This window comes from Ailuropoda melanoleuca, chromosome X (genome assembly GCF_002007445.2).
Source record: "Ailuropoda melanoleuca isolate Jingjing chromosome X, ASM200744v2, whole genome shotgun sequence".
NCBI lineage: Eukaryota > Metazoa > Chordata > Mammalia > Carnivora > Ursidae > Ailuropoda > Ailuropoda melanoleuca.
This window is the reverse complement of record NC_048238.1, coordinates 70,242,981-70,269,041: the sequence shown is the minus strand read 5'-3', so window position 1 is coordinate 70,269,041 and position 26,061 is coordinate 70,242,981.

Genomic DNA, 26,061 nt, shown 5'->3' with positions numbered 1-26,061 from the left:
CATATTGTGTCTAGAAATCTTTTTAATATTTAGAACTGCAGGCACTTTTATTAACCTGAATGGATCTCCAATGTCTTACCAACTGGGAAGACTGTGGTCTATAAGAATGATCCTGAGAAACTCAGAAACAGGTCTTTACCCCAGCATCTTTCAGGCCTACCATAATAACTGGAGCCCCAAAAGAATGTTTAGAGGGCTCCACCTTTCCCATAGACTGTAAATACAGGGTAATAAGGAGAAAGAAATAGTGAAGAATGTAAAGTCATTAGACACTAAACAACCAATGTATTAGGATCATAATTCAACTCCATAGTCATTTGTTGGCTAGCGTCATTTTTCTTAGTTCATCTGTCCTTCCATATTCTAGAATTTACATGCTTATACCTATTATTAAACTCTTGTGTCACAGATAACATCCTTGGACTCAAACTCTTGTCTGAATCCACCTATATATTTCACCTAATTCTTTGGGCTTTGCCCAGTTGGGTTCCCTGGGGAATAAGATCTATTCTACCACTGTCCACACAACTTCAAGTTGTGTCACTAGAAATAGAAATATTTGTTTGTTGTCTGTTTACCAAAATTACTGTAGAAAAATGACATGATAATGTGTCTTGCATTTGCTAATGACTTAAGGAATAATGCTGACATTATTACTATTACCAATTAATAATCAGTTAAAAATTTCTGAGTTCAGGATGGAAAGTATGTTCATGACAGTTTTTGTTGTTGTTCTTGTTGTTGTTTTAGCTAGTGAACTCTGTTAAGTGTATGAAATGCAAACGTGGTGACTTGATTTTAAATTTAAATTTAATGCAGTAAATAAGAATTTCCAAGGACACAAAACAATTATGGTAGATTTTAATATTTAATATATTTTCTCAACATTTATGTAACTATCATTCCTGGGGTAGGAACCATGCTTTATTTATCTTTGGATCTCCCATAGCACATAGAAGATACTCAGTAGGTTTTTAAAAACTAATAAACAAACAATGGAACCAAAAGAATCATCTTTCCATTTGGCAAAGTTATTGTGGGATATTTTATAAGATATGTAAATGCACATAGATGAAGATAATGTTCCTCAAAGTGAATAATAAGCTTTGAAAATGTAGTTCCCATTCTATTTTCAAGCAAGCATGATTTCTTTCTAATAGAAAAGCAATTCTAAAATTATAATGGAAGTCAATAAGCAAATATTATTTCATATACACATTGCAGCATTATTTACAATAGCCAAGATATGGAAGCAACCCAAGTGTCCATCCATAGATGAATGGATAAAGAAGATGAAGTACATATATAATGGAATATTATTCAGCTATAAAAAAGAATGAAATATTGCCATTTGCAACAACATGGGTGGAGCTACTGAATATTACATTAAGTGAAGTAAGTTAGTCAGAGAAAGACAATACCATATGATTTCACTTATATGTAGAATTTAAGAAACAAAACAAAGGATCAAAGAGAAAAAAATAAGAGAGGGAGAGGGGGCACCTGGGTGGCATAGTTGATTAAGCATCTGACTCTAGGTTTTGGTGAGCCAGGGTCATGAGGTCATGATCTCAGGGTCATGAGATGGAGCCCCACATTGGGCTCCATGCTCAGCATGGAGTCTGCTTGGGATTCTCTCTCCCTCTTCCCTCCCCCCCTTGCACATACTCTCCCTCTCTAAAATAAATAAATGAATCTTTTAAAAAAAGAGGGAGGTAGGCAAACCAAGAAACAGACTCATAACTATACTGAAAAACTGATGGTTACCAGAGGGGAGGTGGGTAGGGAAATGGGTGAAATAGGTGATGGAGATTAAGGAGTGTATTTGTGATGAGCACCAGGTGTTGTATGGAAGTGTTCAATCACCATCTTGTACACCTGAAACTAATATTGCATTGTAAGTTAACTAACTGGAATTTAAATAAAAGCCTAATTTTTTTTGTATATTTCATGCTTGATTTTTTGAAATTCTCTTCAATGAAAATATTGCCTAAAAGTATGAATCACAAGTACTAAGTGCCTTATGTAAATACATACAACAACTTTTAGATCCAGATCTAGGAAGTTATATTTTTGGTCCAAGGTATGTTATACTTTTACTTCATTGGTTAAGAAAAAAGCTAGACTGTGTGCTCATCTCCCTCTCATATAAAAATAAGGCTTCATCTTAATTAGCTTTTTCATTTCTTCCCTTATTCAGGAAAAGATTTTATGGTCCTCACAACAGTCAGAATAGGCTAAGAGATTATATTATGGAAACAATCCTACTGTTCCATTGGCTTAAAATATCAAGGTTTATTTGTCACATTTCAAGGCTACTAGAGTCTTTACATGGCATTGCCAGTCACTATGGCAGAGTGAAAGAGATAAACTGCACACTGGCTTTTAAAGCTTCCATTTGAAAATGACACAAGTCACTTTTGCTCATACGTCAACGACCAAAAAAAGTCACATAATCACATCTAATTTCTAGGAGACATGGTAGTACAATTCTACCATTTGTCCAGAGAGAGACCCATAAATTGTTGATGAAAAACACTAATGGCTAACAAAATTCTCCATTAGAGTGACTTATCAAGTAACTTCTATTAAGTTTTTTTAGTTGTCATTCCTACCTCCTCCCACCCCCATAGTGCAATCAGCCATCTGTTTACCAAGTGATAACACCAAGTGCTCAATTTTCAAAATTAGGTGCTTAATTAGATTGCTAACCCACAGGGTAGGGATTGTTTCAAACTGCTTCAGAGTCTATACAGTACTTCAAAAATAGTTTCCAGTGCTGTTGTTATTCACCAAATCCTTAATTTGATAACCTAGATATGTAGTTGATGGTCTATGTACCTCAATTCCTATTTGAGGGCTCCTAGGTGGACTGTGAGTATCTAAAGGAGAATGCTCTAGAGATTGGCTATTTTGAATAAAATAGACAAACCTCAAATATCTCACACTGATGTGTGTACGTATACATGTATTTAACACCATTTTATGACCATAGTCTTTAATAGACTCTCTTCAAAAGAATTGAAAATTGTTTATTAGAATAATTCCTTATTATAAATAAGTTCAATCAGCAATTTAAAACTGTAATAAGCCTTGATACTACCAAATATAAGCTGCAAACTCTCCTTTATTATATAATCCCAGCCCTAAGAAAAATTACCAAGACAATGAGAATTATCATGTGATCCATACTTTTTATGCTTCAATTTCTCAATGAGATGATCAACATCTTGCATTATTAAATTTCTAGACATAGATGAGGGAATCATCCTTTCCAGTGTCTCCAGCAATTATATTTCTCTAAAATCATAAGGAAAAGATTTCTCTAAAACCATAAGGAAAAGATTCAAAAAATTAAAATATGGTATTTGGTTGCTGGCCTGTCTGTAATAAGATGGTAAAGAAGTATGAGTTTGAAATTAGACTGGTTCTTAGTTAAATTCTACAAATTTCTTTGCATATCCATGCCTTCTATACATTTCCCTGCACTTGGTCAAATGCAAACTTTGTTGGATTTATATTTTTCCCATGGACATCTCTGCTTAATGATAGAAAACAGCCATTGTCAAAACTTATTAAAACTTTTCTAATGCATAAGCTTAAAGGAGAGACACTAGTTTTTCCAGTATTGTGGCTAGATTCCCATCACTGCTTCTTTGATCTTGAGGTACAGTTATGATGTACAGAGTGAGCATATAAATGTTTGTCTGTTTTCTAATTTCTATTATATTAGAAGGCAGAATGATCCTTCAGAGACCATTTAGCTAAAGAAAAGCTGAGCTGAGATCATCCAAGCACCACAAAGCTGCCATCCTCTCTGCATAAAGGGTCAGCATTATTGGTCCCTGTTAATGGTAAACTTGATGTGCATTACAGTAACTGTTTCCTGAAGCTATTACCATGGACACAGATATCAACATATCTTCCAAGAGGAGCTATAACAGTGAAAGAAAAACTGAAAGAATATAATTTCCATCACTGGATCTTGCAAAGAAGAAAAATATAAAGATCTCCTGACCACATTGCCATATGTGTTTTGAAAAGTTGTGTAATATTTTCTACTATTATTTATTGAGTGACTAATCTATGCCTATCGTACTAAACACTTTTCAGACATGATCTCACTAATTCTTCATAAAAATCCTTTTTTAATAGATACCATTGTTATTTTCACTGTTTTGGATAAAGAAATTGAAGTTCAGGGAAACAAATTACTTATCCAAGATTACACAGCCAGTAAGTAGCCTAAGTGGGAATTAACATTGATCTGTTTCATCTCAAAGTTGTGCTCTACAACCCTCTAAAATATTGTAGCAGATTTATAATATAGAGTAAACTATAAGCTCTGGTTGGAAGTAGGAACTCAAATAGAACAGTGCCTGACACGTAGTAGGTACTTAAAAACTATTTATCAAATTAATTAATGGTAAGGTTAATTTTCTTAGGTGTGCTAGGCAGAATTTTAAAATAGCCCCAAGACTGCCCTTCCCCCAACATGTACACACCCTGTACAGTACCTGGAACTATGAATATTATGGAACCTAATTCAATGATTAGGTTATGCTATATGTCATGTTTACCTTGAGATAGGGAATTACCTGAGTGAGCCTGTCCTATTCATAAGAATCCTTTAAAAGCAGAGAATTTTCTCTCACTAGTTGTAGAAAAGGATGCCAGAGATGTAAAGTATGAGAAGTATTTGACATGTTGTTGTCAGCTTGAATATGGAGGGGGCATATTATAAAGAATGTGTGTGACCTTTAGTAGCTGAGGGTAAACCCCAGCCTATAGCCAGTAAGGAAATAGGAACCTTTGATCTATAATCACAAAGAACTGAATTCTGCAAACAACAAAGATAATTCTTTCTCAGATAAGAATTCAGCTCTATCATCACCTAAATTTCAGTCTTGTGAGACTCAGCAGAGAATCCAGGCAGTTGATGATAGATTTCTGACATACAGGATGATAAGCTAATAAATCCTTGTTGTTTACACTGTTAAATATGTGGTAATTTGATACACAGCAATAAAAAATACAGTAGTTATAATATTAAATCAACTATACTGTATATAGTTCTTATTTTACTATGAGTTTTGGTCTTTTAGGATTGTCAGTTGGCTTTTTCTATGAAATGGTTTAACCAGTATTTTAAAATTTCATGCAGAGGGAGTATCACAGTCTTTGGAGATTTTATTGCCAATATTTATTTATATATTTATAAAAACAGTCCAATACTTTTAAGATCAACAACAAATTGAAAGAATCACATATACTTTTTTTTTTTTTACTTTAAACTCATCAAATTTCACTAACCGGTATATTTTCCCTGTTCTCTCTTTTTTTTTTTATAGCCAACATACTGTGATTCATTGCAATTAATCATTCTGGTCTAGAATTTCTTAAATAGGCCTTTGAAAACTTGTAATCACCATGTCCAGCTCTAACATTATTAACTGAATCTTTGGTAGCTATGATTGTAATGTGTGAATTATAGCTTAAGAGCTACCTAGAAATGTAGTTATGTATAAGAATTCAACCTGAATGACAATTTTTACCATGTTTTAGGGGTTATGTAACAAGTGATTTATAATATCAAATTGAAGGATTTGAGTTCTTTCCTGATGTAATTTAAAAATACTTTTCTAACTTGTAGTAAAGGGGCATGGTGGTGATTTCAATAATGATAGAAAGCAACAAATGTCTGAGAAATTATTAGGAAGTTGGTAAAACTGATGCAGATTTCGGCTTATGCTTTAACATGATCTGATCTAAAGCTTGGATTGCAGAAAAGTCACTCCAAGTTATAGTGTCAGAGGTTGAGCAAATACAGCTTTGTTTTTATTCTGATGGGAATTTCCTAAGGCTGAGAGATAGGAAGAAAATCCTCTTTTAACTTGTAAACTGAGCAAATTTGATCCAGAAATCAATGAATGAGAATAAATATGAAGCTCCAGGGTGTCATTTTTATAAGTTATTTTTATGCCCGTAAATACTCTTTGAGTGCAAATGCTGGCAGTTTTATTGAATACCATACCTGCAGTTTGGTTGAAATGCTACTTACAGCCCTATCAACTCCCAGTGGATTTCTCCCACAAGCACCAGTATTACTTAAAGCCTGGGATAGGTTCTTGTTATAATAGGACTACTTCATCAAAGGTCTTGATTCCAAATTGGAAGTAAATACAACTGGAATAATGCAATAGCATGAATTGACTTGTTGCACAAACCAGATGATATTAGGAAAATATGAAAATGCATATTTTCAGTATTCTTTAGTTATAACCAAAGAGTGCATTATTATCTTTTCCTCTGGGAAATTCAGTATTTTTAAATCATTGCGTACTGTATTAGGATTTCTTACATTTAAACTGAACCAGAATATAGTATAGTTGGGTCATATGATCTATATTTTGCAGGCTAAAGGGCACCACATGATTTCAGCCAAATAAATTATTCAGAAAACAGTTTGGGGCTGAGAATTCTCAGCTTCTGCTTCTCCTTTACTGACCTATGTCTTCTGAACTGTATTACCTAAAACTTCAAAATAAGAAGAAGCCTTAATTTTCTGTGGGAACATTTTCCTACTTACACAGTCACACAGAAGGGACTGGATAATAACTATCTTGTGAACTTACAGGCAAAAGTTAGTATCTTTGATGAAGGGTTTCCCTGTGCTACAGTCATGAAAGTAAAAAAGGAAAGGCAGGTATATGTAGAGAGAGGCAATATATTGCACACTGATACCTTTTTTTTATTACATTAAATTATTTTCTTAGGCAGTTGTAATCTGAAGTTAATCATATTATTCATTATTCTAAGTCTTACATAAATGAACAGACGAATCCAGCTAGGAAGGATCAAAAGAGGTATTTGAGAGTAGTTCTTTAATAGATTTAGGGAAGGAGATGATTGAAAGACAAGAAAGACTGTCTTAAACCCAATTCATTGCTTAAAATGAGAGAAGTATTTGCATTGCCTTCGTCCTGCTCTTCTTAAGTTTATTCTACCTTCACCTGAGACCATTAAATACCCTCCTGAAATAGGGATTAACAAACTATAGCCTGTGGGCAAAATTTGGTCTAGCACCTCTGTTTTTGAACAATTTTTTTTGAAACAGAGTTACAAACATTGTTTTAGCCAATGGCTGTTTTTGTACCACCATGACAGAATTGAAGAGCTGCAATTATGTACGGTCTTCAATGCTGAATATTGCTTTCTGACTCTACTGAAAAAGTTTGATCACTTTTAAATTTTAGTCTTTCAACATAGGGGAAGGGAAACAAAAACAAGAGGGAAACAAACCATAAGAGACTCTTAACTATAGAGAACAAACGAAGGGTTGATGGAAGGAGGTGGGCAGGGCATAGACTAAATGGGTGATGGATTTTAAGGAGAACACTTCTTGTGATGAGCACTGGGTGTTATAAGTAAGTGATGAATCACTAAATTCTACTCTTGAAACCAATATTACACTATATGTTAACTAACTAGAATTTAAATATTTGAAACAAACAACCAAAATATTAGTTCTTTCCTTACTTTCACCACACTTGGTTTCTCTAGGAACAATTCAAGCCAGAAAATAATGTAATATAAGTAGCTATTACTCAGCACCCTGAGACTTAATGTCAACTTACCCACACTGCAGGTGACTAATTTCTTAAGTATATAATTTAGTTTTATATTTGTGCTTGAATCATTTGGCTTTGTAACCTGCCTCATCCAGAATCAAGGTCTCACCTTTGTTTTGATTTGCATTTCTCTGCCCCAAATTCCATTACTGAATCCCAGCTCAGTAACTGTAGCTCTGCTACTCACTGGATAACTTCCATCCTGCTTCTTGCTCACATAGATTTTGAGTATCACTACCCACCCCACTATTATGCATACATTAGTTGAGGCATAAGGCCACCTGTATACTTGCCTGCATTTCAAAGTACAGCCATCATTCACTTTGAATACTGTGCATTGAGTGATAAATTGGGCTCTAAGAACTATTGACTGAGTTGGTCCAAATGAGTGTTTCTCATCCAGGTATAAAATTCTAGTTTCAGAGCCCCTTCTTCCAAGTTTTCTCCATCCTATGACTGGCAAGTAGCCATGCTAAAGCAAGAAAAAATTATATATAGATATGTTAGGTTGGCAATTTCACTGGGGAAAAAAGAAAGTTTTACCACAAGCACAGACTTATTCAAATAATATGTATAGAGAGAACAAAATAGTTTCAGGTCTTCCGGAAGGAAATGGAAGAGAATCTTCTCTCATTTTAAAAATTATTTTAACATTAACACTAAGTATCAAGTGTGATAAGCAATTATTTACACTAAGGGGAGAAATAAACAATTTAAAGTAATTTTGAGCCTTGGACCTCAAAGGGGAAAATGTAGTTTTAGGTCATAGAGAGTGAGTGGTCTCTGGTGGTGTGGATGGACTTGGTAAAAGAGATTGGATTGGAGAGTACAAGGTTTATATCAATTGCAACAATACAGCAGAAAATTTCACTAGAAGTCAAAGAAAGAAAATTACCCCCAAGCTGATTAAAATGACTCTGCCTACCAATTCTTTTTGAGGTATAAGCATGCCTAATTGACTAGTCAAAATCCCCAGTGCACATATGTATAGACCCTACACCATTTATATATTGCAAGAGATAAGGCTCTCCTCGAGTGTCAATAGCACTTTAATCTCTTTTTTATTTCCTTTATTTTTTATTTTATTTTTTTAGCTCTGTGCCTATTTTTTATTTACTTTTTTAATTTATTTGTTATTACGTTGTTAGTCACCATACAGTACATCATTAGCTTTTGATGTAGTGTTCCATGATTCATTGTTTGCATATAACACCCAGTGCTCCATGCAATACGTGCCCTCCTTAATACTCATCACAGGACTAACCCAGCCCCCCAACCCCTCCCCTCTAAAACCCTCACTTTGTTTCCCAGAGTCCATAGTCTCTCATGGTTCATCTCCCCCTCTGATTTCCCCCCTTCAGATTTCCTTTCCTTCTCCTTAATGTCCTCCCTGCTATTCCTTATGTTCCACATATAAATGAAACCATATGATAATTGACATTCTCTGCTTGACTTATTTCACTTAGCATAATCTCCTCTAATTCCATCCATGTTGATGCAAATGTTGGGTAATCATCCTTTCTGATGGCTGAGTAATATTCCATTGTATATATGGACCACATCTTCTTTATCCATTCCTCTGTGGAAGGGCATCTTTGCTCCTTCCACAGTTAGGTTGTTGTAGACACTGCTGCTATGAACATTGGGGTGCATGTGCCCCTTCTTTTCACTACATCTGTATCTTTGGGGTAATACCCAGTAGTGCAATTCTTGCATCCTAGGGTAGCTCTATTTTTAAATTTTGAGGAACCTCCATACTGTTTTCCAAAGTGGCTGTACCAACTTGCATTCCCACCAACAGTGTAAGAGGGTTCTCCATTCTCTAATACCTCTTCAACATTTTTTTCTTTCTTGCCTTGTCAATTTTTGTCATTCTAACTGGTGTAAGGTGATATCTCAGTATGGTGTTTGTTTGTTTGTTTGTTTGCTTGTTTTACCTTCCTATTTATTTTTTTAATAATAATATTTTATTATATTATGTTAGTGTGGTTTTGATTTGAATTTCCCTGATGGCTAAAAATGTTGAACATTTTTTCATGTGTCTATTAGCCATTCATATGTCTTCTTTAGAAAAGTGTCTTATCATGTCTTCTATCCATTTTTTGACTGGATTATTTGTTTTTTGGTTGTTGAGTTTGAGAGGTTCTTTGTAGATCTTGGATACCAGCCCTTTATCTGAAGTGTCATTTGCAAATATCTTCTCACATTCCGTGGGCTGCCTCTTAGTTTTTTTGACTGTTTCCTTGGCTGTGCAGAAGCTTTTTTTCTTGATGAAGTCTGAAAAGTCCATTTTCGCTTTTCTTTCCCATGCTTTTGGAGATGTGTCTTGAAAGAAGCTGCTGTGACTGACGTTGAAGAGGTTATTATCTATGTTCTTCTCTGTGATTTTGATGGATTCCTGTCTTACATTAAGGCCTTCCATCCATTCAGAGTTTATCTTTGTGTATGGTGTAAGAGAATGGTTGAGTTTCATTCTTCTGTACATAGCTCTCCAATTTTCCCAGCACTATTTATTGAAGACATTGTCTTTTTTCTATTGGATATTTATTCCTGGTTTGTTGAAGATTAGTTGACCATAGAGTTGGTGGTCCATATCTGGGCTCTCTATTCTGTTCCATTGATCTATGTGTCTGTTTTGGTGATAGTACCATCCTGTCTTGGTGATCACAGCTTTGTAATACAGCTTGAAATCAGACAACATGATGACCCCAGCTTTCTTTTTCTTTTTCAACATTTCCTTGGCAATTCGGGGTCTTTTTTGGTTCCATACGAATTTTAGGATTGTTTGTTCTAGCACTTTGAAAACTAGCATTTGTATTTTGATTGGGATGGCATTGAAAGAATAGATTGCTCTGGGTAGCATAGACATTTTAACAATGCTTATTCTTCAGACCCATGAGCATGGAATGTTTTTCCATATTTTTGTGTCTTCTTCAATGTCTTTCATCAGTGTTCTGTTGTTTCTAGAGTATAGATCCTTTACCTCTTTCATTAGGTTTATTCCAAGGTATCTTATGGTTTTTGGTGCTATTTTAAATGGAATCAATTCCCTAATGTCTCTTTCTACATTACATTGTTAGTGTATAGGAAAGCAACTGATTTCTGTGCATTGATTTTGTATCCTGCCACTTTACTGAATTGCTGTATGAGTTCTAGTAATTTGGGGGTGGAGTCTTTTGAATTTTCCACATAAAGTATTATGTCATCTGTGAAGAGAGAGATTTTGACTTCTTTCTTGTCAATGTGAATACCTTTTATTTCTTTTTGTTTTCTGATTGCTGTTGCTAGGATATTTACTACAATGTTGAACACTAGTGGCAAGAGTGGGCATCCTTGTAGTGTTCCTGATCTTAAGGAAAAGACTCTCAACTTTTCCCCATTGAGTATGATATTTGCTGTGGGCTTTTCTTAGATGGTTTTTAAGAAATTGAGGAATGTACCTTCTATCCCTACACTCTGAAGAGTTTTATTCAGGAAAGGATGCTGTATTTTGACAAATGCTTTTTTCTGCATCAATTGAAAGGATCATATGGTTCTTGTCTCTTCTGTTTTTAATGTTATTAATCACATTGGTTGATTTGCGAATGTTGAACCACCATTGCATCCCAGGGATGAATTCCACCTGGTCATGATGGATAATCCTTTTAATGTACTATTTGGTCCTATTTACTAGGATCTTGTTGAGAATTTTGTCAGAATCACAACTCCCAGCTTCATGCCTCGAGACCAACCACCAGAGATACTCTGTTTGTGGAGATCCAGATATATTTTCTTACATCTCAAGCTGATTTTGTGATTGTTCAGAATGGTCTGGTAGATATCCAGCTCAATTCAGGGGACCATTTGAAATAGGGTCCCCTACTTCTCTGCTACCTTTTTTCCTCCTGGGTTTGTTTTTGTTTTTGTTTCTGTTTTTGTTTTGTTTGTTTTGTTTTGTTTTTTGTTTTTTTTTAGCAAGGCATCTCATTTCATGGGATGGTTGATGAAATTTTTCAATTGAAAGTAACTATCTTTGTACTTTAACCTTCTAGAATAGCACAGCATCATTGTAGAAAACTTAAATGGATTCCCAGTATCAACAGCACCTATTGATATAGAGGCATTCTTCTAGGAAATATAGCTTTTTTTATTTGCAGGGAGAGAAAGACAGACAGAGACAGACAGAGAGACAGTGAGAGGAAAAAGAGAAACATTCCCATTGTCACCTGAAATTCAGTGTTTTCACCAGGAATACGTGTAGTATGTGGGAATATCTGACATACTCCATTCATTTACCTCATCATGCATTATTGTATTATATTCTTAGTGTCATTCTTTATAAATGAATCTTAAATGAATTCCACCTTGGTATTGATTGATGGGGAAAATATTCATAATTGTGGTATCAGACTGTGAAATCTGGTATTTTAAGTAGCTTCCTTTACTCTGAATGTGAAATATGTGGCAGAAGAAACTGCACATCTTGATGGCATATCTCCTGTAGGGTTAAGGTAAAAAAAAAAAAAGGGCTCTGCAGGAGTTGGTTAGATGAGCCCAAATAAGCAGGCTTTGAAGCCTTTTTTTTAAGTAGTCCCTCATGTTAATTCAGATATCATTTTCAAACCTAAAAAAAACATTTAGTATATAGCCTGACCTTTCAAATAATCTTCAGCAAGAAACCCTGGAGTAAACAGATTGAAAAATAAGAGGAAGAGCTTGGCAGAAGGTAAATTGGAAAAAAAAGTAAGAAACACATATATACAAAAAAGGTATGCACAAAAATTCTTCTGTTGACTGGTTTTGGAAAACGTACTCTTGACTAATCACATCAAATTCTATATGCTTGAAAATGAAAATAGCATCTTTTTCAAAACTATCTACCATTTCTTTACCTTTATATAAATGATACAACCAAGCTAAAAACACCAGAGTCACCTTGAAAGTTCTCATTTTTTTATCTTTTCAATCTAATCTTTCAAGAAATGTTGATTCTCCTGCTAAGGTATATTTGTCCCATCGCTGTATTTTCCTGGCCATAATTCTGGACTTACTACTCATTATTTTTACCTGGATTTCTACAATCCTTTCTTTTTCCAAATTCAAACTCCAGAAGCTTCTGCCTGCCTTCCAATTTCCTCCAAATATTCACTGCCAGAGAAATCTTGCTAGAAAATACAATCATGAATTATGTTGCTCTCATGCTTAAGAATCTATAATGACTTCCCATTGTGTACAATATCAAGCTCTACTTCCATTCATATTATAACACATTTTATCTACCCAGATACCCCTTTCCTCTATAGCATAAGCCATTCATTCAAGCCAGGGCAACATTTATACTATTGTACCATCTGTGACATATTAATTCTCATTACCCAAAATAGTAACTTTTTAATGGTTGTTGCAAACTTATGCCAATCATGAAACTAAGTTATTTTCATGAATTTTCTCTAATGTTCACAAAGTCCATTTAAGTAGAAATTGTCAACTTCGTGTTAATAGCTGAAGAACCTAAATATCAGAGAATTAATTTGCTCAAGGTTAACTTGCTAGTAGCAGAGTGGAGGTTAAAATCCACTTTTGGGTGGAGAGGAGTTAAGATGGAAGAGTAATAACGGAACCCTATGCTTGCCACATCCCACAAACATAGCTAGATAAATATCAAGTCATTTTTCACACCCAATAAATCAATCTGAGGACTAAGAGAACAAACTGCACATCTAGAAGGACAAAAGATGCTACATTGGGAGGGTAGGAGATGTGGAGACATGATTTGGGTGAGAAAAGAATCACAGGTGTTGTGGAGGGGAGGAAGACAGAGAAGAGAGAGAGGGAGGAAGAGCAAGGGAGTAGTTGACAAGGGATTGCACAAGAAAAACAATTCCCCAAAACCATTGGGGGGGAAAGAGGCTGATTATCACAAGTTTACAAGCAGCAGAGCTCAAAGTCTGAAGTTTTAGAAATCCAGATCATCACCAGGGTGGAGCCTGGTGGGTATAGCAGTGCTCCTGTGGAGAAATAGGGTAGAGGCCCAGAAGCAGACAGTGTGGTCTGAGGACCCCCTAGGTCACACTAGGAGAGACAGTTTTCCTTCTTGGAGGGCATTTGGGAGAGGTGGCACTGCTTCTCATGGGACAAAAGAGCTGGCAGTCTCCCATGCACTGTCATGTTCATTAACACAGGATAAGAGACATCTGCTGAGAGCAGCTAAGCTGGGTGCTGGATTTTTGCTGCACTTTATCATAAACTCCAAGCCCCTGTGTGTTTGTGCAACTGTCTTCTGGGATAAACTGATACCAAACATAGCATGGTGTGACCATCCCCCAGAGGATCAGTGTGGATCTGTGCCATGCCTGGTCCCTAAAATTTGGAGTTTTGAAACCCAGCTGGTGTGCCTGAGAGAAAACACAGGAGCACTGTGCCACCGGGTGAGCAGATGGCTAAGACACAGACAAGGTTTGGGCTGAGATCTGAGGGATGCCTGGGACACACAAGAGGAGAATTTGTTCTTCTGTAAGGGCTTCCTGAATAGCAGTGGGCATGAACTCCCCTTTCTGGAAACAAGAGAGTGGGCTGATGCCATTTTCCCACACCCAACAGCATGAACAGACTTCAGAGAGCAGCACAGCACCCATAGTGGAGGCTTGAGATGCTTAGACCAAGCCCCACCCCCTGAGCTCTGCAGGTGTTTTTTACTAGGGCAAATGTGGGTGAAATAAAGAACAGAAGTGAGCCCCTTCCCCAGAAAACCAGCACAAACCCACTGCATGCACTAAGCCTACTGAGCATACAGTGCTGCAAAGCTCCAGCTCTAGTGCAAATAAGATCTAGCCTCTTTTTTTTTTTTTGGCTTAAAAACAAATTCTTAATTGATTTTGCTATAATTATTTACAGCTCCAAGATAATCAAATTGGTGGATAACCGCTGTGATAGTCATAGATATATCCAACAAGAAACAAGCACAGAAATATATTTACATCAGTAATATCAGTATCAGAGGTCCTAAAACAGATAGGTCTTTTCTGGGCAAATATCTCCAGAGATAACATTCTTTTTTTTTAATGTTTTTTAATTATATTATGTTAGTCACCATACAGTACATCCCTGGTTTTTGATGTAAAGTTCGATGATTCATTAGTTGTGTAAGATCTAGCCTCTTTTAACAAGCAGGCAAAAACATACCTACTTAAAATTTGCAAAACACTGGCAAGGATCAAACACTCCCCACTACAGACAAGGAAAAACTCTACAGAGGGGTGGCCTGAGGGAAAGAGCAGTCAAACCACAACAGCAGAGTACACACAGCATACACCAGAAACACTTCCTGAAGTACCAGGTCTGGGACAGGGTACAATGTATTCTTAATATAGCCATTACTCTTAGGAACAGGAAACATGACAAGCTTTCCTAACACAGAGAAGACAGAGACCTAGACAAAATGTCAATACAAAGAAATTCATCCCCCCCCCCCAAATAAGAAAAGGTCACAGCCAGGGATTTTACCAAAACAGATATAAGTAATATGCCTGAACCAGAATTTAAAACAATCAAAAAGATACTAGCTGGGCTTGAGGAAAGCATAGAGGACACCAGGTAGTCCCTTACAGTAGAGATAAAAGACCTAAATACTAGTCAGGCTGAAATTAAAAAAATGCTATAACCAAGATGCAAAACCAACTGGATGTAAGGCTCACAAGGATGGAAGAAGCAGAAAAACAAATAAGTGAAATGGAAGATAAAACTATGAAAATAATGAAGCTGAAAAGAAGAGGGAAAGAAAAGTATTGGATCATGAATTTACACTTAAAGGTACTCAGCACCTCCATAAAGAAAAATAATGTTGGTATCATAGAAGTCCCAGAAGAAGAAGAGAGCAAAAAGAAGAGAGGGGGCAGAGGTTTATTTGAGCAAATTGTAGCTGAAAACTTCTCTAATCTGGAGAAGTTAAAAGACATGTAAATCCAAGATGCACAGAAAACTCCCATCAAAAGCAACAAAGGCAGGCCAACACCAAGACATATTGTAGAAAAATTTGCAAAATACAGAGATTGATAAAAAGTCCTCAAAGCAGGAAGGGAAAATAAATTCCTAAACTACAAGGAAACAAATCAGGTTAGCAGCAGATCTACCCACAGAAATCTGCAGACCAGAAGAGAGTGCCATGATATAGTCAGTGTGTTAAATGGGAAAATAATGCACCCAAGAATATTCCATTCAGCAAAGCTACCATTCAGAAAGAAAGACAGATCAAGAGTTCCTGAGACAAATAAAATAAAGGGTTTGTTACCACTAAACCAGCCCTGCAAGAAATATCAAAGAGGACTCTTTGAATGGGAAAGAAGGACCCAAAGCGACAAAGACAAGTAAGGAATAGAGAAAATCTCCAGAAACAATGACATTATGGTAACACAATGGCATAAATTCATATTTATCAAAAATTACTCAGAATGCAAATGGACTAAATGTTCCAATCAAAAGAGATAAGGTATCAGATGGGGAAAAAAAACCCATCAATACGCTGCCTACAGAGACTCATTTTAGACCTAAGAACACCTACAGACTGAAAGTGAGGAGGTGGAGAACCATTTATCATGCTAATGGACATCAAAAGAAATGTGGAGCATCCATACTTATGTGCGACAAACAAGATTTTATCTTATTTTTTTAAATAAGTGCTTTATTTTTATTTTTTAAGATTTTATTTATTTATTTGACAGAGAGAGACAGCCAGCGAGAGAGGGAACACAAGCAGGGGGAGTGGGAGAAGAAGAAGCAGGCTTCCAGAGGAGAAGCCTCATGTGGGGCTTGATCCCAGAATTCCAGGATCACGCCCTGAGCCAAAGGCAGACGCTTAACGACTGTGCCACCCAGGCACCCCGACAAACAAGATTTTAAACTAAAGACTGTAACAAGAGATGAAGTAGGACACTATATCAAAATATAAGGGTCTATCCAAGAAGAAGATCTAACAGTTGTCAATATTTATGTACCCAACTTTGGAGCACACAATATTACAAAGCAATTAATAACAAACATAAAGGAACTCATTGATAATAGTACATTAACAGTAGGGAATTTTAATACCCCTCTAACATCAATGGACAGATCTTCTCAGCAGAAAATCAACAAGGAAACAATGGTTATGAATGACACACTGGACTAGATGGACTTCACAGATATTCAGAACATTTCATTCTAAAGTGACAGAATACACATTCCTCTGGAGGGCACATGGGACCTTCTCCAGAACAGATCACATACTGGATTACAAACCAGACCTCGACAATTACAAAAAGATTGAGATCATACCATGTGACCACAATACTATGAAACTTGAAGTAAACCACAGGGAAAATTTGGAAAGACCACAAATGGAAATTAAAGAACATCGTAATAAAGAATTAATAAGTTAACCACAATATTAAAGATTAAATAAAAAATACATGGAAGCAAATGGAAATGAAATATGACAGTCCAAACCATTTGGATGCAGCAAAAGTGGTCATAAGAGGGAAGTATAATGCAACACAGGTCTACCTCAAGAAACAATAGAAGTCTCAAATATACAACCTAACTTTACACCTAAAGGAACTAGAAAAGAAAAAGCAACTAAAGTCCAAAGCCAGCAGAAGAGGGGAAAAAACAAAAAACAAAAAACAAAACACAAAACAGTAGAACAGATCAATGAAATCAGGAGCTGGTTCTTTGAAAGAATTAACAAAATTGATAAATATCGAGCCAGACTTATCAAAAAGAAAAGAGATAGGACCGAAATAAATAAAATTATGAATAAAACATGGTGAGATCACAACCAACACCACAAAATACAAGCAATTATAAGAATATTATGAAAAATTATATGTTAGCAAATTGAGCAATCTGCAAGAAATGGACAAATTCCTAGACACACATAAACTATCAAAACTGAAACAGGAAGAAATAGAAAATTTGAACAAACTGATAACAAGCAAAGAAACTGAATCAATAATCAAAAATATCCCAACAAACAAAAGTCTAAGCCCAGATGGCTTTCCAGGTGAATTCTACCAATCATTTAAAGAACAGTTAATATGTATTCTTCTCAAACTTTTCCAAAAAATAGAAATGAAAAGAAAATGTCCAATCTCATTCTATAAGTATAGCATACCTTGATTCCAAAGTCAGAAAGAAAAAAAAATAAATAAAAAGGAGAATTATAGGCCAATATCCCTGATGAATATGGATGCAAAAATTCTCAACAAGATACTACCAAAACAAATTCAACAGTATATTAAAAGAATTATTTACCATGATCATGTGGGATTTATTCCCATGTTATAAGGGTCTTTCGATATTTGCAAATAAATCAATGTGATAAACAACAATAAAAAAGGATAAGAACCATTTGATCCCCTTAGTAGAAAAAGCTTTTGTCAAAGTACACAATCCATTCTTGATAAAAAGCCTCAACAAAGTAGGGATACAGGGAACATATCTAAACATCATAAAGGACATATAGGAAAAATCCAAAACTAATAGCATCCTCAATGGGGAAAAAACTGAGAACTTTTACTCTATGGTCAGTAACAAGACAGGGGTTTCCACTTCCAACACTGTTATTTAAAATAGCGTCAGCAATCAGACAACAAAAATAAATAAAAGGCATCCAAATTGGCAAGGAAGAAGTCACTTTCACTATTTGCAGACAACATGATACCCTATGCAGAAAACCTGGAAGACTCCACCAAAGAATTGCTAGAACTGATAAATGAATTCAGTGAAGTTGCAGGATACAAAAGGAACATACAGAAATCTGTTGCATTTCTATATACCAATAATGAAGCAGCAGAAAGAGAAATCAAGAAATCAATCCCATTTACAATTGCACCAAGAACTGTAAGATTCCTGGGAATAAACCTAACCAAAGAGGTAGATCTGTACTCTGAAAATGATGGAGCACTTGCAAAAGACAGTGAAGATGACACAAAGAAATGTTAAAAACATTCCATGCTCATGAATTGGAAGAACAAATGTTTTGAAATGTGTACACTACCCAAAACAATCTACACATTTCATGCACTCCCTATCAAAATATTACCAGCATTTTTCACAGAGCTAGAAACAACGATACCAAAATTTTTATGGAACCACAAAAGACCCAAAATAGCCAAGAAATTCTTGAAAAAGAAAAGCAAAGCTGGAGGCATCACAATTCTGGTCTTCAAGTTATATTATAAAGCTGTAGTGATCAAAACCATATGGTACTGGCAAAAAACAGATACTTAGATCAATGGAACAGAATAGAAAACACAGAAATGAACCCACAACTATATGGCCAACTAATCTTTGACAAAGCAGGAAAGAATATTCAATGGGAAGACTACTGTCTCTTCAACAAATGGTTTTGGGAAAACTGGACAGCAACATGAAGCAGAATGAAACTGGACCACTTTCTTACACCATACACAAAAATAAATTCAAAATGAATAAAAGACCTAAATATGAGACTGGATACCATCAAAATTGTACAGAAGAACACAGGCAGCAACCTCTTCGACCTTGGCTGCAGCAACTTCTGGCTAGACATGTCACGAAAGGCAAAGGAAACAAAAGCAAAAGTGAACTATTGGGACTTCATCAAGATAAAAAGCTTCTGCACAGCAAAGGAAATAGTCAACAAAACTAAAAGACAACCTATGAAATGGGAGAAGAAATTTATAGAAGAAGTTGTATAAAGAACTTATTAAACTCAACACCCAAAAAACAAATAATTCAGTTAATAAATGGGCAGAAGACTTGAATAGACATTTTTCCTAAGAAGACATAGACACATGAAAATACTGTCGACATCACTCAGGGAAATGCAAATCAAAACCATGATGAGATAATAACTTACACCTGTCAGAATGGCTTAAATTAACAACGCAGGAAACAACAGATGTTGACGAGGATGCAGAAAAAGGGGAACCCTCTTACTCTGTTGGTGGGAATGCAAATGTGTGCAGCCACTGTGGAAAACAGTATGAAGGATCCTCAAAAATTTAAAAATAGAGCTACCCTACAATACAGCAATTGCACTAGCAGGTATTTACCCAAAAGATGCAAAAATACTGATTCTAGGGGACACATGCACCCCAATGTTCATAGCATCATTTTCTACAATAGCCATTTCAGGGATAGAGTCTAAATATCCATCAAACAATGAATGGATAAATAAATTTTGGTATATGTGTAGAATGTAATATTACTTAGCCATCACAAAGAATGAAATCTTGCCATTTGTAATGACATGGACGGAGCTAAAGTATATTATGCTAAGCAAATCAAGTCAGAGAAAGACATATACCATATGATTTCACTCATATGTGGAATTTAAGAAATGAAACATGAACATAAGGGAAGATTAAAAAAAAAGAGAGAGGGAAGAAAACCATAAGAGACTCAATTATAGAGAACAAGCTTAGGGTTGCTGGAGGGGAGGTGGGAGGGTGATGGGGTAATTTGGTGATGGGTATTAAGGAGGGCACTTGTGGTGATGAGCAGTGGGCATTATATGTAAGTGATAAATCACTAAATTCTACTCTTGAAACCAATTACACTATATGTTAACTATCTGGAATTTAAATAAAAAACTTGATAAAAAAATCCACTTTGGTATGACCACAAACCTTTCTTCTGTAACACCAAAACCTGTGAATATATGCTTAATTTCTGCCAGTAGCGTTGTAACCTTTCTTACCTGCCTTTGTTTCTACAGAAATTGATATTTGCTGTTACTACCCACCTTTCCCCACCACCAAGGGAAACCACTAACTTGACTTCTAACAGTATACATTTATTTTTAAACTATATATATAATAGCAATTATATTCTTTCATGCCTGATTTATGCAATATTATATTTGCAAGATTCAACCATATTTTTGCATGTAGTTCTAATTTTTTCATTCTCCTTGCTTTATATAACATTTCATTTGATGAACATACCACAAAGTTTCTATTATTTGCTTATTATAAATAATGCTGATAAAGACAAAAGTTCAAGAGCTACTGGAACTGTCATAAATTGCTTGTGGGAGGGTAAATTGAAAGAATTTGGAAAACAATTTGGCAGTTTATTCTACAATTCCACTACCAAATATATACCGAATAGATAAATTATATATTTCCACCAAATGACAGGAATAAGAATGTTCACAGAAGCATAAGTTGCTATCTTTTTTCAACTTAAGCATTCTTCAGTGTATGTATTGGTATAAATTCCTGGTTTTAATTTAAATTTATCTTCATATAAAATTAAGCTTAGCACCAATCTCCAGATTGAATATAATTTTTGTTATTTTTTAAGTCTTTTGTCTATTTTAAAAAATTGACTGTCTCTCTTTTCTTATTACCATTTTTAAAAAAATATATTATGGATATCAATCTTTTTAGTGGGGATATACATATATTTTGGGAATACCTTCTCCCACTTTATAGGTTATCTTTTCACTCTTTCATTAGTACCTTTTGATGCACAGTAGTCCCAAATCATAATATAGTCTAATTTATCAATTTTTTCTTTATGATTGGTAATTTTAGTTTTCTGTATGAAGATATGTGCCTACTCCAAGGTTATGAAGATTTTCTTATATAATTCCTATAAAAGTTCTGTTTTTTAATACATCACATTTAAATAATTCTGTTAATTTGGTCTTTTTATTTTTATAATGATATATAGGAGTAAAATTATTTTTTCCACATTGGCTAGCAAATTACCTCAGTATAATTTACGGAAAAAGCAGGCTTTCCACAGTACTATGTAGTTTCAACTTCAGCATACTTGTTTCTGGACCTTCCTAGTCTACTCGTCTCTTCTTGTGTTAGTATCACACTTTCTTAATTTCTGAAAGAGGTCATGTTTCTGGTATTATCAGCCCTCCAGCTTTGTTTTTCTTCCAGATTGCCTTGACTATTCTCTGCCATTTGCATTTCTATATAAATTTTTAAATCAGCTCATCATACTCAATAAAAAGCCTGTTGGGGTTTTGGAGAACTGATATCTTAATATGGAGCTAATTCATAATGAGGAATTTATTCAGGTTTTTCTGTTTTTCTCAGTGATATTTTGTACTTTTTTGTATAGGAGTCTTACATAACTTTCTTTAAAAATATTCCCTAGTTACTTAGTATTTTAATACTATTTTAAATGGAATAATAGTTAAAGTGTAATTTCCTAATTTTGTTGTCCATAAATGGAAAACATGAAATTTTATATTGGTCTCATATGCACTGTATGTATGCACTTGTATGTATTGTTAAATTTACTTATTAATTCTAAGAGCTTCTAGATGTCTCTTAGATTTTATGTGTACCCTGACAATTTCTATGTTAATGGTTGTTTTATTAATTTTTCAATGTCTTGTAGCATTGGCTAGAACCTCCTTTAGATAATAAATAGAAATGACAATGGTGGGTAGTTGAAAACTCGGGGGAAGTGTTCCATATTTTGCCATTCAAATTAATATTTTTTATACATTTTAGTGGACATTGTTTCTCACATTAACTAAGCTCCCTTCTTTGGTTAGGTTTATTCTAGGAATCTTATAGTTTTTGGTAAAATTGTAAATGGGATAGATTCCTTGATTTCCTTTTCTGCTTCCTCCTTATTGTTGCATAGAAATGCAACAGATTTCTATATATTGATTTTATATCCTGTGACTTTGCTGAAATTGTGTATCAGCTCTAGCATTTTTTTGTGGAATAAACCTAACCAAAGAGATAAAAGATCTGTACTTTGAAAACTATAGAACACTTATGAAATAAACTGAAGATGACACAAAAAAATGGAAAAAATATTCCATGCTTATGGATTGGAAGAACAAATATTGTTAAAATGTCTGTAGTACCCAAAGTAATCTACACATTTAATGCAATTCCTATCAAAATACCACCAGCATTTTTTCACAGAGCTAGAACAAACAATCCTAAAATTTATATGGAACCATAAAACACCTCCAATAGCTGAACCAATCTCGAAAAAGAAAAACACAGTGGGAGGCATCACAATTCCAGACTTCAAGCTATAGTACAAAGCTGTAGTCATCTAGACAGTATGATACTGACATAAAAACAGACACATAGATTAATGAAACAGAACAGAAAATCCAGAAATGAACCCAAAACTACATGGTCAAGTTTGACAAAGCAGGAAAGACTATTCAATGGAAAAAAGACCATCACTTCGACAAATGGTGTTGGGAAAACTGGACAGCAACATGCAGAAGAATGAAACTGGACCCCTTTCTTACACCATACAGAAAAATAAATTCAAAATGGATGAAAAACCTAAATGTGAGACAGGATACCATCAAAATCCTAGAGGAGAACACAGGCAACAACCTCTTTGAAATCGGACATAGCAACTTCTTACTAGACACATTACCAGAGGCAAGGGAAACAAAGGCAAAAATGAACACTGGGATTTCACCAAGATAAAACGCTTCTGCACAGCAAAGGAAACAGTCAACAAAACTAAAAGGAACCCTATGGAATATGAGAAGATAATTGCAAATGACATATCTAATAAAGGGTTAGTACCCAAAATATAAAAAGAACTGTACAAACTCAACACCCAATAAACAAATAATTCAGTTAAGAAATGGGTAGAAGACATGAATAGACATTTTTCCAAAGAAGACATCCAGAGGCCACAGGTACATGAAATGGTGCTCAACATCACTCATCTTCCAGGAAATATGAATCAATACCACACTGAGATATCACCTCACACCTGTCAGAATGGCTAAAATTAACAATACAGGAAACAACAGATGTTAGTGAGAATGCAGAGAAAGGGCAACCCTTTTATTCTGGGGGTGGAAATGCAGTCTAATGCAGCCACTCTCAAAAACAGTCTGGAAGTTCCTCAAAATGTTAAAAATAGAACTACCCTGTGATGTAGCAATTGCACAACTAGGTATTTACCCAAAGGATGCCAAAATACTGATTCAAAGGGATACATGCATCCCAATGTTTATAGCAGTATTATCTAAAATAGCCAACTTATGGAAAGAGCCCAAATGTCCTTGGACTGATGAATGGATAAAGAAGTTGTGTGTGTGTGTGTGTATATATATATATATATATATATATATATATATATATATAATGGAATATTACTCAGCTATCAAAAAGAATGAAAATCTTGCCATTTACAATGATGTAGATGGAGATAGAAAGTATTATGTTAAGTGAAATAAGTCAGTGAGAGAAAGACAAATACCGTATAATTTCACTCATATGTGGAATTTAAGAAACACAATAAATGATCATAAGGGGGGAAAAGAAAGAGGAATACCAAGAAACAGACTCAGGTATAGAGAACAAACTGATGGTTATCAGAGGGGAGGGAGGTAGGAGATACGTGATATAGGTAATGGGGATTAATGGGGAGTGCACTTGTGATGAGCACATGTTGTATGTAACTGTTGAATCACTTAACTGTACACGTGGAACTAGTATTGCATGGTATGTTAACTAACTGGAATTTAAATAAAAACTGGAAAAAAAAGTCAATGTCATTGTTTTCTAAATGTTTCTGTGGAGTTAATGGACCTGGAGTTTGCTAGTCTTCCATTTTGTTGACATCCCTCTTCTCTTTGGAATTTTTGATATCTAATTTATATCAAAGAGTATGTTCTATTGTTGTGTGTGTCCCATGTGTATTTGGGGGAAAAAGTGTATTCTGTAGATATTGGCTATAGTAATGTAGACATTTCGATTAGATCAATTCATTTCTTTTTCTTATTTAAATCCTGTATTTCTTTTTTTTTTTAAAGATTTATTTATTTATTTGACAGAGATAGAAACAGCCAGCGAGAGAGGGAACACAAGCAGGGGGAGTGAGAGAAGAAGAAGCAGGCTCATAGCAGAGGAGCCTGATGTGGGGCTCGATCCCTTAACGCCGGGATCATGCCCTGAGCCGAAGGCAGACGCTTAACCGCTGTGCCACCCAGGCGCCCCTAAATCCTGTATTTCTATATTGACTTCTGTTTGCTTATTCTATCAGTTACCAGAAGAAGTGTTTTAAAATTTCAAACTGTAATTATGAATTTTTAAATCTCTCTTTTTCTTTTACTTCTGTCAATTTCTGATTTGTATATTTTAAAGTTAAGTTACTAGATACACATTTTCGATTTTTTTAAATGATTTTTTTTATTATATTATGTTGGTCACCATACAGTACTTCTCCGGATTCCGATGCAAAGTTCGATGCTTCATTAGTTGCGCATAACAACCAGTGCACCATGCAATACGTGCCCTCCTTACTACCCATCACCAGTCTATCCCATTCCCCCACATTTTTGATTTTTATATTTTCCTATTGCTCCTGTTATTTTCATGAAATGTCCTTTATTATTTCCCATAATTATTTCCTAAAGTATTCTTTCCCTGATGTCAATGAGGCCACTACAGCTTTCTTTAGTTTTTGATATATATATATGTATATATATGCATATTTTGTATATATATATGCATATATATGAAATATATATTTCATCTCTTCACGTTAACATTTCTTTATTAATATATTTAAAAGATGATTAAAAATTGCATATAGCTTCCTCTTAATTCATTATAGCAATCTTTATCTTTTAATATGATAAATTAGGCTACTCAAATTGATGTAATTAATGATATATAATTAAAATCTACTATCTTGTTTTTTTTTAATTGGCTCATATCTTCTGTGTTTCTTTATTCCTGTTTTTATTTCTTTTCTATTAAGTGTTCTTTATGTTTTTGTTATTGTTGTGTTATATTTTAGCCATGACTTCTTTTACTATTAATAAGTAGTTACCTGGGGGACTACAATGTGCATCTATTATGTATTAGATTCTATTTTTAATAAGTAATGTTTACTAATTCCCAAACAATACAGGAAACTTAAAACAGGTTAACTCCTTTCAGTCCCTCCAACTCTTGTTTTTGTTATATGATTTATTTGTAACCTCTGTTAGAAATTTAATTAGACATTGTTATCACTGCATTTTAAATAGATTTCCATTTAGTTACAATCTTTCCTAGTGTTCTTCCTTCCTTTTTGTGATACCTTGTTCTATTAGGATTGCTTTTCTTCATACTGAGTATTTTTTGTAATGTAGATATGAATAAATTCAGCTTTTAAAAATTTTGAAATTTTGTCTTTATTGACTATTTTCATAATCATGAAACTATTTGTTTTCATTTTTCAGCACATTATCCTATTTATTGTGTGCTGATATTTTTTCAATCTATAGTTTGAAATATTTTGCTGGGTTTAAACTTCTTAAGGTCATTAATTTTTCATTCATTGATTCTGTTCCACTCATTTTCTCCTCATTTAGGATTCTGATTACATGTAGGTTAAAACTTTTGATTGTTTTTCATGTATTACTTATTCTTGGATCTGTGTCTTCTTTTCATTTTTCTATCCTCAGTTTGGACCTTTT